Raw genomic sequence first — 15,904 nt, 5'->3', positions numbered from 1 at the left:
CTGATGACTGGTAGAAGAATGGTTCTACCTTCAGCATCTGCTGTACCGTACATCAGACCAAAACTTGATAAACGCTGTCAATACACATCAATATGTGGAAAACCTTAAGAAAGCACCTGCAATATGCCTTTGCATTTGCTCAAAGGAATTTAGAAAGAGCCGCAACTGCACTAAAACCTATTATGATCTCAAAACATCCAAAAAGGAGTATGAAATAAATGATAAAGTTTATTTTTATAACTTTGGAAGAGATCAGGTTAGGGAGAAGAAATTTCTTCCCTCATGGAAAGGTCCTTTCGTCATTACTGACAAAATATCTCCAGTGGCCTATAAAATACGTGATCCCCAAAAATGAAAGTTCATAGATAAATGGGGTCCATATAAATCAACTGCGAGCATGTCATCCCAGATCCCAACTACAAGTTATAGAGGGAGAATGAAGTGTCATAAAATGAACTGAGATATACGGTTGATCCTCATCAAATACCATTGACTTTAGGCCAATTTAAATACATGTGTCCTACATCTATTTAAAATTGGAAGGGGGATTTATGTCATGGTATATGTGAGGTTAATAAATATATATTTTAATCATATATCTCAAGATTAATAAATCTGTATTTTTGATCAGATATTTCACTGATCAGAAAAAAAAAAATTGATTCATTCCTCTCAGACAACTGACTTCAATCATGTTCAGCTCTTCCCCCACTTCTTCAATTAACACAGGTAAAATTCTGAATACACATCTCCAGGATGTCTCCAAAAGCTTGACAATACAACATTTGGTTTAATTAAAATGTAGCCACAGTTTCAGAAGACCATATGTATGATTGCTTGGGAATGTGAGATAAAATCTATTTACCCCTCCCAATATACCTAGGAATCTAGCTCAGGTGACAAGTCATGTGAGATTTTCAGCATCTGCCCTTTGGTGCAGGGGACCCCATGTAGTGAATGGGAGACAGGGAGTCTGAAGTTACTGAAAGGGCAGTTAGAACGTTACGTTAGGATAATACAGTGAAGGCACATGACTTACATTATGATTTTAAAACAACTGTATATATTTTAATGGATATGAGATGTGTATATGTGTGTATATATATGTATGTATATATATATATATATATGTATATATATATGTATATATATATGTATGTGTGTGTGTACATATATGTGTATATTTTGAAGGCATGAATATCTTGGCCTCTGTGTGTTTGAAAACATGAGTGGATGTTTGTGGACCTGAGGAGAGGTGATTATTGACATTTATTTTTTTTTATTTCAGATCTACATAGACAGGATTCACTTGGAATACAGTACAATACTGAAATAAAAATAGGCTGTTATTTGCAAAGAAGTGCCAGAATGCTGACAAAGTTGTGATGCATTTTGGGCTAGTAATTGGCAGTGTTAAATTACCTTAATATAATAAAATGTTAATAATATAACATATTTGGTATCAGAATAATCAGAAAAAAATAACCTAATATTAACCATCTGTAATTGGGGTTATATATGATTAATGCAGAGAGTGTGATCTGATTAAATAACCATTTTATGAAAGAATTTTTTTTTTAACTTGCTTAAAAATGTTAGAGATGGTCTTGTTGTATTTGTTTGTTTGTACGTCTGCTGCCACCTAGTGTTATGATGCGGAATTGCAACCATGAGATGATTGGTTGTTGCAAAGAATGCATTTCCTTGACAACACATTTACCAAATAAACCAATCCATGTTCAGTTGCAAAGAACTAATCCAAGACAAGGCCGTGGGCGTTTCCAATATTCACCAATGACTGATAAATAATCAAAAAGGGGAGGGGTGAGATCAGATGATTTAAAACCCCAGCATAGAGACTAAAGAGGGTTGTGTTGACTGATCAGAAAGGAGTAACTGCTGCAGTTATTAATCAAAAGCACACACCTACCATTGGACTCCATATGCTTTACCCCAATTTTGAATTTCTGAGGTGAATTGGATCTGTTGCAAAACATTGGAACTGGATTGCTGTTTATTTGGGTGATGTATACAAGGTTTTTGTAAGATAAGTTATAAGCATAGCCACTACAGTAAAATTACAATTTTTGAATTGGAAAGAACAAATTGGGCTTTTAGATTGTATTATATAACCTTAAATAGCTCTTAGCCTGCCTGTTTGTATGCAAGCATTTAAATTAAACATTTATTATTGCTGTACTTAGCAGAGTTAAGGAAATATTTCAAGTTAGCATTTCATAGCCTATGTATTGTTATACTAATCCCAATCCTAAATTGTTTATCTATGCAAATATATAATAATAATTCAGAAGTGTATATTGTATTTCAAATTGCTAGTCACAGCCTATATATTGTATTGTTGTTTAAATCTGTGTCTGATTGGCTAAGTAACTCATCTATACAAGTTCTGATATTGTCAGTTAATTTTGTATTAGGATAAATTGCAATTAAATAGCAGAATATATATTATCCTATTGTTTTATAAACACTGTTTAGAATTGTATTGCTTGGATGTTAAAGGTTTTTAGTCCCATTGTGTTAAATAAATAAAAGGCTGAATTGTGAAGGTATATTTTTCTGGGTTTTGTAAGAAGGATAGCATATCTTAAGAGTTGGTTTTAACGCATATAAATTTTGTTTCATTTCCTTTTATTGCAAATATACTTCAATATGTTTATGGATATTAACTAAATAAAAGAATTCAGATATTTATATTAATTGTATGGTCTAGTAGGTGCATGGTTGATAAGGGTTTCTATTTCTTTGTATTATGTTTATAACCCTGCCATAAACTTATATATATTATTTGGATAGCACTGCTAAGATTTTCATAAATATACTGACAGCGCATTCGCACTTGTACTGGGCCCATCTACCTCGCTGCACCTCAGAGCCTCTGCCTCACCAGCAGCCCTGACCGCACCCGGTGAGTACTCCTGCCGCCCTCCTATGCTGCCCGTTGGCACCCCACCTGCGACCGGAAGCCTCCCCAAGTTACCTGGGCCGCTCCGGTCGCGTGTGGTGTCTTGTTCTCCTCTGCCCCTCCCTCCAAGATGGCGGCCGAGATCCTCCTCCTCAGACGAGCTGGAGGAGTACATCTCGCGCAAACCGCCATCAGAGAGGGCTGGGCCCGCTGCGCACTCCGCACCGCCTTGATTATTAGGCCCCAAACTCACGGCCTTAACACCCGACACACCACCGGCAGCCTGGGCCGCGTCCTGGCCCTGCCCTTGCCCTGTGGGGGACATAGCAGATGCTAAAAATTGGGCTAAGGCCAGGACCGCCGCCATGGCCGCCGGTGTTAACGCAGGCAATTGCCCAGCCATATCTCCCCCTAACAGCGCCCCCAGGCCACTACTAGGGGATCCCATCACCAGAGGGCCCACCCGCCCCCCACTAGGACCAGCCTGAGCTTCTCCATGGCCCACACCAGGCTGGGATTGACCCTCACCACTAGGGCCTTCACTAACTGCTCTAGATTTGGGCCCTGAGCACCCTCTCCCACCCTTGGCAGGCCCCTTTCCTTTATTAAAACTCCTCTGGGGTCTAGCTTTTTGGGGTGTGGGGGGTACCGCATCATCAGACCCATGCTCTTCCGTCTTTATTGCAGGTCCTTTCTTCCTGGACGCCATCTCCACGACCTCCCTGTATCTCTTGGGTGGCAGAGATTTCCTCCTTGATCTATCCATCTTCCAATCTTCCTTCAGGGAGACAGCAAAAACTTTCTCCTTGAAGTCTGGAACCGAAAAGAGGCCGGGCACCCTGCTGCAGGACCCTATAAAGGTAAGCACAAACACCTCCTCCTCTCCTGCAACATTGTAACAAAACACACTCTACCATCCTCCAGACTTCAAGTTGGTAATCCCTTAATGTTGTTACAGGCCCACTAGTGGGCCCTCCACTCTCGAAGGGAAGTGGCTGCTAGATCTTGTTCATTCGAAAGCTGATCCATTGATCATGTCTGGCTTGCTTTTCTTTGCATGTGTTTGCTGCAACACAAGCGGACAGCTCCACCTACTGGCTATTTTAACCCCTTAGTAACCAGAGCACTTTTCCATTTGTTGACCGTTTGGGACCAGGGCTATTTTTACATTTTTGCGGTGTTTGTGTTTAGCTGTGATTTTCCTCTTACTCATTTACTGTACCCACACATATTATATACAGTTTTTCTCGCCATTAAATGGACTTTCTAAAGATACCATTATTTTTATCATATCTTATAATTTACTATAATTTTTTTTATAAAATATGCCAGTACTAAAATAAAAGTTTTTTTTGGGGGGTTAGGTTTAAAAAAAATAAAAAAAAATGATTCTGCTGTGTAGGACCCCCCTTAGCCCCCAACCTCCCTGATCCCCCCCCCAAACAGCTCTTTAACCCCCCTGCCTTATTGTGCGCCATATTGGGTACTGGCAGCTGTCTGCCAGTACCCAGTTTGCAATAACAATGTATTTTTTTTATTTTTATTATTTTATTAAATATTTTTATTTATTTCTGTAGTGTAGCTGCCCCCCCTCAACATCCAACCCCCCACCCTCTCCCAGATCACTTAATATTAAAATACCACCCTCCTCAGTCCTCTCTCCCACAGTCAGATCTACAGCATATTTTTGCTGTTTGCACAGATCTCACGTGCACGCGTGCCCCTGTGCATGCGCGCACCCGCACAAGATCCCTCCCCCTCCTCCACCAATGACTGCCTACCCACCTCCCTGGATGAGCTCCCACCCAGCAACGATAATGGCCATGGATAGCCAATGCAGAGAGGGCCACAGAGTGGCTCTCTCTGCATCGGATGGCTAAAAACAGTTATTGCAGGATGCCTCAATATCGAGGCATCACTGCAATAACATGAAAGCTGCTGGAAGCGATCAGGATCGCTTCCACCGCTTTCAAAGACCAACGACATACGGGGTACGTCCTTGGTCATTAACTGCATTTTTTTGCAGGACGTACCCCATACGTCGTTGGTCGTTAAGGGGTTAATGTATGCATGTGCTAATGCTTTCAATAGCAGTCAATGCTTTTCAATAGCAAAAAAAAGGGCGTTATTCTGAAATGGCGCAAATTGAACCGTCGTAAACCGAGGGCCACCTGTATATATATATATATATATTATATAATATATTATATATATTATATATATATTATAAATAACTAATATATATATATATATATATATATATAAATATATATATTTGATTTCATAATGAATATGAGGCTGTGAGAAGACACGCCTCATATTCATTATGACCGCATCATCAGACCCATGCTCTTCCGTCTTTATTGCAGGTCCTTTCTTCCTGGACGCCATCTCCACGACCTCCCTGTATCTCTTGGGTGGCAGAGATTTCCTCCTTGATCTATCCATCTTCCAATCTTCCTTCAGGGAGACAGCAAAAACTTTCTCCTTGAAGTCTGGAACCGAAAAGAGGCCGGGCACCCTGCTGCAGGACCCTATAAAGGTAAGCACAAACACCTCCTCCTCTCCTGCAACATTGTAACAAAACACACTCTACCATCCTCCAGACTTCAAGTTGGTAATCCCTTAATGTTGTTACAGGCCCACTAGTGGGCCCTCCACTCTCGAAGGGAAGTGGCTGCTAGATCTTGTTCATTCGAAAGCTGATCCATTGATCATGTCTGGCTTGCTTTTCTTTGCATGTGTTTGCTGCAACACAAGCGGACAGCTCCACCTACTGGCTATTTTAACCCCTTAGTAACCAGAGCACTTTTCCATTTGTTGACCGTTTGGGACCAGGGCTATTTTTACATTTTTTTGCGGTGTTTGTGGTTTAGCTGTGAGTTTTCCTCTTACTCATTTACTGTACCCACACATATTATAGTACAGTTTTTCTCGCCATTAAATGGACTTTCTAAAGATACCATTTATTTTTTATCATATCTTATTAATTTACTATAATTTTTTTATAAAATATGCCGAGTACTAAAATAAAAGTTTTTTTTGGGGGGTTAGGTTTAAAAAAAAAATAAAAAAAAATGATTTCTGCTGTGTAGGACCCCCCTTAGCCCCCCAACCTCCCTGATCCCCCCCCCAAACAGCTTCTTTAACCCCCCTGCCTTATTGTGCGCCATATTGGGTACTGGCAGCTTGTCTCGCCAGTACCCCAGTTTTGCAATAACAATGTATTTTTTTTATTTTTATTATTTTATTAAATATTTTTATTTATTTCTGTAGTGTAGCTGCCCCCCCTCAACATCCAACCCCCCACCCTCTCCCAGATCACTTAATATTAAAATACCACCTCCTCAGTCCTCTCTCCCACAGTCAGATCTACAGCATATTTTTGCTGTTTGCACAGATCTCACGTGCACGCGTGCCCCTGTGCATGCGCGCACCCGCACAAGATCCCTCCCCCCCTCCACCAATGACTGCCTACCCACCTCCCTGGATGAGCTCCCACCCAGCAACGATAATGGCCATGGATAGCCAATGCAGAGAGGGCCACAGAGTGGCTCTCTCTGCATCGGATGGCTAAAAACAGTTATTGCAGGATGCCTCAATATCGAGGCATCACTGCAATAACATGAAAGCTGCTGGAAGCGATCAGGATCGCTTCCACCGCTTTCAAAGACCAACGACATACGGGGTACGTCCTTGGTCATTAACTGCATTTTTTTGCAGGACGTACCCCATACGTCGTTGGTCGTTAAGGGGTTAATGTATGCATGTGCTAATGCTTTCAATAGCAGTCAATGCTTTTCAATAGCAAAAAAAAGGGCGTTATTCTGAAATGGCGCAAATTGAACCGTCGTAAACCGAGGGCCACCTGTATATATATATATATATATTATATAATATATTATATATATTATATATATATTATAAATAACTAATAATATATATATATATATATATATAAATAATATATATTTGATTTCATAATGAATATGAGGCTGTGAGAAGACACGCCTCAAGACACACCCTCTCCACCCCAATTTAAAAGTGTCCAGGAATCTTCTGGCAAAAGGGTGGCAACCCTACTGTCAGTAGGAGGAGTATTTGTTGTCTGTCTCTACATTTCATAACTGTAGTCATATGATCAATATCCGAAGCGCATAAGCATGGAATGGTATCCACTACGAGAAAAAAGCAGACTTGCTCTGTCAGTACTATGCAAATTTATCTACACACGCTTCATACACAGTGCGTGTATGATTTCCCCCTACTGCACATGCGAAAGAGATCGCACATTACGAATTAGAATATTAATTTAATCAAATAGAATAATCACTCTGATTTGTCAATAGCTCTTTCAGCTGTCAGGGTACAGGTAAATGCATATATACATAATATGTAAATAGGACAGGGGAATGTATTTATGTATGAAACCATATTTTTTTCAGATATTATTAAAAATAGGTTCAATTCTGATGTCAGGATTTAACTCAAAAACCCACATGATTTGAATACACATCTCAAATACTTAAATACAGAAAGGATGTCTCCAGAAACTTTAAAACACAGCCGGCTAGATTTAGAGTTTTGTCGGTAAGGACCCCGCGTATCTAACGCTGGCTTTTTTTCTGGCCGCACCTTTTAAAATAACTCTGGTATTGAGAGTCCCACAGAATGGCTGCGTTAGGCTCCAAAAAAGGAGCGTAGAGTATATTTAACATAACTTCAACTCTCGATACCAGAGGTTGCCTTACGCAAGCGGCCAGCCTCAAAACGTGCTCGTGCACGATTCCCCCATAGGAAAACAATGGGGCCTGTTTGAGCTGAAAAAAAACCTAACACCTACAAAAAAAGCCGCGTTCAGCTCCTAACGCAGCCCCATTGTTTCCTATGGGGAAACACTTCCTACGTCTGCACCTAACACTACTAACATGTACCCCAAGTCTAAACACCCCCTAACCTTATACTATATTAACCCCTATTAACCCCCTATTCTGCCCGCCCCCGCTATCGCTGACCCCCTGTATATTATTTTTAACCCCTAATCTGCCGCTCCGTAAACCGCCGCTACTTACATTATCCTTATGTACCCCCTAATTCTGCTGCCCCTAACACCGCCGACCCCTATATTATATTTATTAACCCCTAATCTGCCCCCCACAACGTCGCCGACACCTGCCTACACTTATTAACCCCTAATCTGCCGAGCGGACCGCACCGCTATTATTATAAGTTATTAACCCCTAATCCGCCTCACTAACCCTATAATAAATAGTATTAACCCCCTAATCTGCCCTCCCTAACATCGCCGACACCTAACTTCAATTATTAACCCCTAATCTGCGGACTGAGCTCACCGCTATTCTAATAAATGTATTAACCCCTAAAGCTAAGTCTAACCTAACACTAACAAAACCCCCTAAATTAAATATAATTTTAATCTAACGAAATTAATTAACTCTTCTTAAATAAATTATTCCTATTTAAAGCTAATACTTACCTGTAAAATAAATCCTAATATAGCTACAATATAAATTATAATTATATTATAGCTATTTTAGGATTAATATTTATTTTACAGGTAACTTTGTATTTATTTTAACCAGGTACAATAGCTATTAAATAGTTAAGAACTATTTAATAGCTAAAATAGTTAAAATAATTACAAATTACCTGTAAAATAAATCCTAACCCTAAGTTACAAATTAAACCTAACACTACACTATCAATAAATAAATTAAATAAAATACCTATAATTATCTACAATTAAACCTAACACTACACTATCAATAAATAAATTAAATACAATTCCTACAAATAATAACAATGAAATAAACTAACTAAAGTACAAAAAATAAAAAAAGAACTAAGTTATAAAAAAAATAAAAAAATTATTTACAAACATTAGAAAAATATTACAACAATTTTAAACTAAGTACACCTACTCTAAGCCCCCTAATAAAATAACAAAGCCCCCCAAAATAAAAAAAGTACCTACTCTATTCTAAATTACTAAAGTTCAAAGCTCTTTTACCTTACCATCCCTGAACAGGGCCCTTTGCGGGGCATGCCCCAAGAAGTTCAGCTCTTTTGCCTGTAAAAAAAACATACAATACCCCCCCAACATTACAACCCACCACCCACATACCCCTAATCTAACCCAAACCCCCCTTAAATAAACCTAACACTAAGCCCCTGAAGATCTTCCTACCTTATCTTCACCATACCAGGTTCACCGATCGATCCAGAAGAGCTCCTCCGATGTCCTGATCCAAGCCCAAGCGGGGGCTGAAGAGGTCCATGATCCGGCTGAAGTCATCATCCAAGCGGGAGCTGAAGAGGTCCATGATCCGGCTGAAGTCTTCATACAAGCGGGAGCTGAAGAGGTCCATGATCCGATGAAGTCTTCTATCAACGGCATCTTCAATCTTCTTTCTTCGGGAGCCATCATCTTCCATCCGACGCAGAACATCCTCTTCTCCCGACGCCTACTAGCCGAATGTACGGTTCTTTTAAATGACGTCATCCAAGATGGCGTCCTTCGAATTCCGATTGGCTGATAGGATTCTATCAGCCAATCGGAATTAAGGTAGGAATATTCTGATTGGCTGATGGAATCAGCCATTCAGAATCAGTTCAATCCGATTGGCTGATTCAATCAACCAATCAGATTGAGATTGCATTCTATTGGCTGTTACCGATCAGCCAATAGAATGCAAGCTCAATCTGATTGGCTGATCGGATCAGCCAATCGGATTGAACTTGATTCTGATTGGCTGATTCCATCAGCAATCAGAATTTTCCCTACCTTAATTCGATTGGCTGATAGAATCCTATCAGCCAATCGGAATTCGAGGGGACGCCATCTTGGATGACGTCATTTAAAGGAACCGTCATTTGGCTAGTAGGCTTCGGGAGAAGAGATGTCCGCGTCGGATGGAAGATGATGGCTCCTGAAGAAAGAAGATTGAAGATGCCCGTTGATAGAAGACTTCATCGGATCATGGACCTCTCAGCTCCCGCTTGGATGAAGACTTCAGCCAGATCAATGGACCTCTTCAGCTCCCGCTTGGATGATGACTTCAGCCGGATCATGGACCTCTTCAGCCCCCCACTTGGCTTGGATCAGGACATCGAGGAGCTCTTCTGGATCGATCGGTGAACCTGGTATGGTGAAGATAAGGTAGGAAGTCTTCAGGGGCTTAGTGTTAGGTTTATTTAAGGGGGGTTTGGGTTAGATTAGGGTATGTGGGTGGTGGGTTTTAATGTTGAGGGGGGGGTATTGTATGTTTTTTTTTACAGGCAAAAGAGCTGAACTTCTTGGGGCATGCCTCGCAAAGGGCCCTGTTCAGGGCTGGTAAGGTAAAAGAGCTTTGATCTTTAGTAATTTAGAATAGGGTGTAGGGCATTTTTTTATTTTGGGGGCTTTGTTATTTTATTAGGGGGCTTAGAGTAGGTTAATTAGTTTAAAATTGTTGTAAGATTTTTCTTATGTGTGTAAATATTTTTTTATTTTTTGTACTTTAGATAGTTTATTTCATTGTAGTTATTTGTAGGTATTGTATTTTAATTCATTTATTGATAGTGTAGTGTTAGGTTTAATTGTAGGTAATTGTAGGTATTTATTTAATTTATTTGTTGATAGTGTAGTGTTAGGTTTAATTGTAACTTAGGTTAGGATTTATTTTACAGGTAATTTTGTAATATTTTAACTAGGTAGCTATTAATAGTTCTTAATATTTAATAGCTATTGTACCTGGTTAAAATAATACAAAGTTACCTGTAAAATAAATAAAATCCTAAAATAGCTATAATATAATTATAATTTATATTGTAGCTATATTAGGATTTATTTTACAGGTAAGTATTTAGCTTTAAATAGGAATAATTTATTTAATAAGAGTTAATTAATTTCGTTAGATTAAAAATTATATTTAATTTAGGGGGGTGTTAGTGTTAGGGTTAGACTTAGTTTTAGGGGTTAATACATTTATTAGAATCGCGGTGAGCTCCGAGTCGGCAGATTAGGGGTTAATGTTTGAAGTTTAGGTGTCGGCGATGTTAGGGAGGGCAGATTAGGGGTTAATACTATTTTTATAGGGTTAGTGAGGCGGATTAGGGGTTAATAACTTTATTATAAATAGCGGTGCGGTCCGGTCGGCAGATTAGAGGTAATAAGTGTAGGCATGTGGAGGCGAAGTTGAGGGCGGCAGATTAGGGGGTTAATAAATATAATATAGGGGGTCGGCGGTGTTAGGGGCAGCAGATTAGGGGTACATAGCTATAATGTAGGTGGCGGCGCTTTGCGTTCGGCAGATTAGGGGTAATTATTGTAGGTAACTGGCGGCGACGTTGTGGGGGGCAGGTTAGGGGTTAATAAATATACTACAAGAGTCGTCGGTGTTAGGGGCAGCAGATTAGGGGTACATAAGTATAACGTAGGTGAGCGGTCGGCAGATTAGGGGTTAAAAAAATTTAATCGAGTGGCGGCGATGTGGGGGGACCTCGGTTTAGGGTACATAGGTAGTTTATGGGTGTTTAGTGTACTTTAGAGCACAGTAGTTTAAGAGCTTTATGAACCGGCGTTAGCCCAGAAGCTCTTAACTACTGATTTTTTTTCTGCGGCTGGAGTTTTGTCGTTAGATTTCTAACGCTCACTTAAGAACACGACTCTAAATACCCGGAGTTAGAAAGATCCCCATTGAAAAGATAGGATACCGCCAAATGTTGTAAGGGGCTCTGCGGTATGGAAAAGTCGCGGCTGAAAAGTGAGCGATTAGACCCTTTTTTGACTGACTCAAATACCGGCGGTAGCCTAAAAACCATCGTTAGGAGCCTCTAACGCTGGTTTTCACGGCTACCACCAAAACTCCAAATCTAGGCCAGCATTTGCTCCCTAGCTAGAGGTGAAAACTTCAAGGAAGAACAATTTTTTTAAAATGGAACTGGTAATTGGCACAGCTTGTAAAAATGACCATGTTTATTTAACTATATACAGAGTTTTATGGTTTGAGATAGTATAAAGACCATTAAGCCATTTCAAGAGACCATATGTTTTACTACCTGGAAATGTGTGATAAACTTCCTACTCCCTCACAGAGGAGCCTATAAGTCTATTTCAGGTGACATATTTTGTGAGAAAACTTTAACCATTTACATTGGAATGCAAATTAATCCCTGCTGTGTCATTGAAAGTGACCAGCAGAGACACATTTTATAATATACTGCTTAAATTAAAAAAAAAAATTTAAAAAATTTCTTTATACATCCTGAACATTTAAATGACTATATAACAATATATGGTCAAAAGCAGCAGTGTTATGACGGTGCTCGTGCACGATTTCCCCATAGACATCAATGGGGAGAGCCAGCAAAAAAAAACAACTAACACCTGCGATCGCGGAAACAAAAGTTCCGTTAACGCGAGTCCCATTGACTGTCTATGGGGAAATAAAAAATACTGTTTTAAATAATTCCTATTTAAAACTAAAACCATACTTACCTGTGAAATAAAACACTAAATAGCTACAATATAACTAATAGTTACATTGTAGCTAGCTTAAGTTTTATTTTTATTTCACAGGTAAGTTTGTATTTATTTTAACTAGGTAGACTAGTTAGTAAATAGTTATTAACTAATTAATAACCTACCTAGTTAAAATAATACAAACTTGCATGTGAAATAAAACCTAACCTGCCTCTACACTAAAACCTACCATTACAAAAAATAAAAAGAAACTATCATTACAAAAAATAAAAAACCTTACCATTACAAAAAATAAAAAAAAACCTATCATTACAAAAAAAAAAAACCTACCATTACAAAAAATAAAAAAACCTACCATTACAAAAAATAAAAAAACCTATCATTACAAAAAAATATATCCAAAACAATAAAGATTAATGCTATTCTAAAATCCATAAAAGAAATTCACCCCAAATAAAAAAACCCTACTCCAGAATAAACTACCAAGGGCCCTGAGTTAAACAGCTCTTTTGCTACAAAAAAGGAATACAAACCCCCCCCCTAACACTATACAAACCCCCACCACCCAAACTCCCAGGGGCCCCTTAAAAGGGCCTTTTGTTTGGCATTGCCCCTAAGTTAAACAGCTCTTTTCCTACAAAAAAACAAAAAACACCCTCTAAAAAAATACATTATAAAAATAATAAACAAATTATCAAAAATAAAAAAATAAATATTCATATTCTATACCCATAAAAAAAACACCCCAAATAAAAAACCTAATCTAGAATAAACTACCAATTTAAGGGCCTTTTATAGGGCATTGCCCATAAAGGAACAGCTCTTTTAGTGAAAACAAATTACAAAGGCCCACTAACATTACAACCCCCCCCCAAACCCACAAAATAAAAAAAAATATCTAAAAAAAACCTAAGCTAACCATTTCCCTGAAAAGGGCATTTGTATGGCATTGCCCTAAAAAAGCATTTAGCTCTTTTTACTGCCCGACCCTAAACTAAAAAAAAACACCCAAAAAAAACTTTAAAAACCTAACACCTAAACCCCCCCGACAATCCACTTACAGTTTGTTGAAGTCCCGCTTGAAGGATCTTCATCCAGTGGCGAAGTCATCATCCATGCTGCAAGAAGTCTTCATCCAGACGCCTCTTCTATCTCCAGCCAGCCGGCGAAGTCATCATCCATGGGGCAAGAAGTCTTCATCCAGGCGTCATCTTCGATCTTCATCCACGCCGGCGCAGAACGGGTCCATCTTGAAGACATCCGGCGCGGAGCATCTTCTTCATATGGTCACCGCCATACACTGAATCTTCAATGCAAGGGACGCGATTCAAAGATGGCGTCCCTTGCATTGCTATTGGCTGAAAATTTGAATCAGCCAATAGGAATTAGGACTGCTAAAAATCCTATTGGCTGTTCAAATCAGCCAATAGGATTTAAGCAGCTCTCATTCTATTGGCTAATTTGAATTAGCCACTAGAATGAGAGCTGCTTAAATTCTTCTCTGATAGTAGCAGGTTGTATACAAATAGTGTCTGATTGTAATAAAATGCTTTAAAAACATTTAATTTCCCCTCAGATCTTTTGCAATGCATTACTTAATTTCTAATAAATGCTATCTATAGTAGTAAAACAGAATAAAAGTAAGAGCTGTCCTTTTATAGCAAGCACCCAAATGACTGTGAGAACTGCCGCAATAAGCAACTGCCCTGGGTGCAGTACACTCACGGCATTAGCGAAGTGCGTTTACTTTTTTTCAGATTTCCATTTTAATGGGACATAAAAGTTCCTCCACATCAGAAACATTGGCAACATGACCAACATACAACATGAGCGCTATCAGGGATCTCTTTATAGGGATTAATAGGGTAAAAAAGAACTTAAAGGGACATAAAACAAAACAAAATTCATATAGAACATACAATTTAAAAAACTTTCCAATTTACTTCTATTATCAGATTTTATTACAAGACCAGAGACTCCTATTTTCCTATTTTTCTATTCTTTACTACTCAAATGCAGCCCTTTTAAACAATAATAAGAAATAACAGAAACAGATATTGAAACAACAATAAGAAGCTAAATGGAGCTTATTATAAGACAGAAAAAAAGTAGCCAATCAGAGAAAGGGAAATTGACTATAAACTGACTCATATGCTGTCAATCCTCCTCTTTCTTTTGCTGCTCAGCTGCAGATAAGTATTTTCAACTAATACATTTATTTTCCTATTTCATTATATATTATTGTTATTTCTCTGGTTTATTTTACTGTATATCTATTCCCCATTTTTCTGATACAAGTTTTTTTGCCTCCGTTTTTTTGTTTTGTAAATTTCATCCCCTATTTCCTTTTATAAACATGTCTACAGGTTAACCGCTTTGTTTTTAACTCTAATCCGGTTCTCGTTTTTTCGTTTCTAAACCCCTCATTTTCTTACCGTTTTTTCATTTTAACTTTTGTTTTATTGTCCTCCCCTGTCTTATCGTGTGCTCCCCCACCGCCGCCATTTTGTGGGCCCATCTTCCCCGCCCCTTTACCGCCCACTTCAGACGTGGTGTTTTACCTCAGCTCAGGCATCAAATCTCTCTGGCTGCTTGTTATACTTTGTTTTGCGAGTTGACAAGGGCTGAATTTATTTCAACATATTTGCGATTTTTTTTTATAACGTTCTGAGTGCTGTATTGCCATCTTGTGGCTTAACTTATTTAACCCCATTTTCAATATTAAAAAAGTTTAACTAATAGGTTATTAGTTTTTTCCTGTCAGGAAATTTCAGGAGTATTTTGTTAAGACTTAGGTTAATATATTTAGTATTATTTAATTTGATTATATTAGTTCATTACTGTTATTTTAAAACAATGTCTGAAAAACCCAGAAGGCTCAACTACATTGTCAATCCAAACTGTACAATCCCATGATTGACTCATCCATAATTTATACAGTAAAATGTCATCATTAATGGGCATTAAAGAGACTAAAAAACCTTTAAAAAGGAAAAATCTGGGGGGGCGGGGCTAGCCTAAGAGCAGAGCAGACGTGGTATGAGTGAGATCCTGCATGTTTTTATTATTATTACTATTTAAAAGGAATCTACTGTATAGACTCAGGGGATATCTATATATATCTGGACATCGGGAGATCTGGGCAATTGAAGATTGTGAGTTCAGCGCTCCATTCCCCCTGCTGAGGGAATTATTTGAGCCGTGACTACAAACTACCCATTGAACGGAACTGAGCCCAGAGATCCCACATGTTTATTTGCCCCTGCTACTTATAGAGGAAGAACGGATCACAAAAAAGCGGTGAGTCAGAGGGGACACTTGAGGGACATAACTCCAGCTGATTAGACTCTAACGGGGCAGAGACAAAAAGGCTCGAAATGCGCCATCACTGTGTCGACGTCAACAGAGGGACACAGAGCGAGACCGGAAGAGACAGTGGGGGCTAGTTCTGAGTGAGACGCAGCAGTGAGAGCGGTGATAAGCTGCACAATCAGAGC

The sequence above is a fragment of the Bombina bombina genome, chromosome 4 (assembly GCF_027579735.1).
Source record: "Bombina bombina isolate aBomBom1 chromosome 4, aBomBom1.pri, whole genome shotgun sequence".
Taxonomy (NCBI): Eukaryota; Metazoa; Chordata; class Amphibia; order Anura; family Bombinatoridae; genus Bombina; species Bombina bombina.
The sequence above is the reverse complement of the archived record's forward strand: the minus strand, read 5'-3'. Positions refer to the sequence as shown.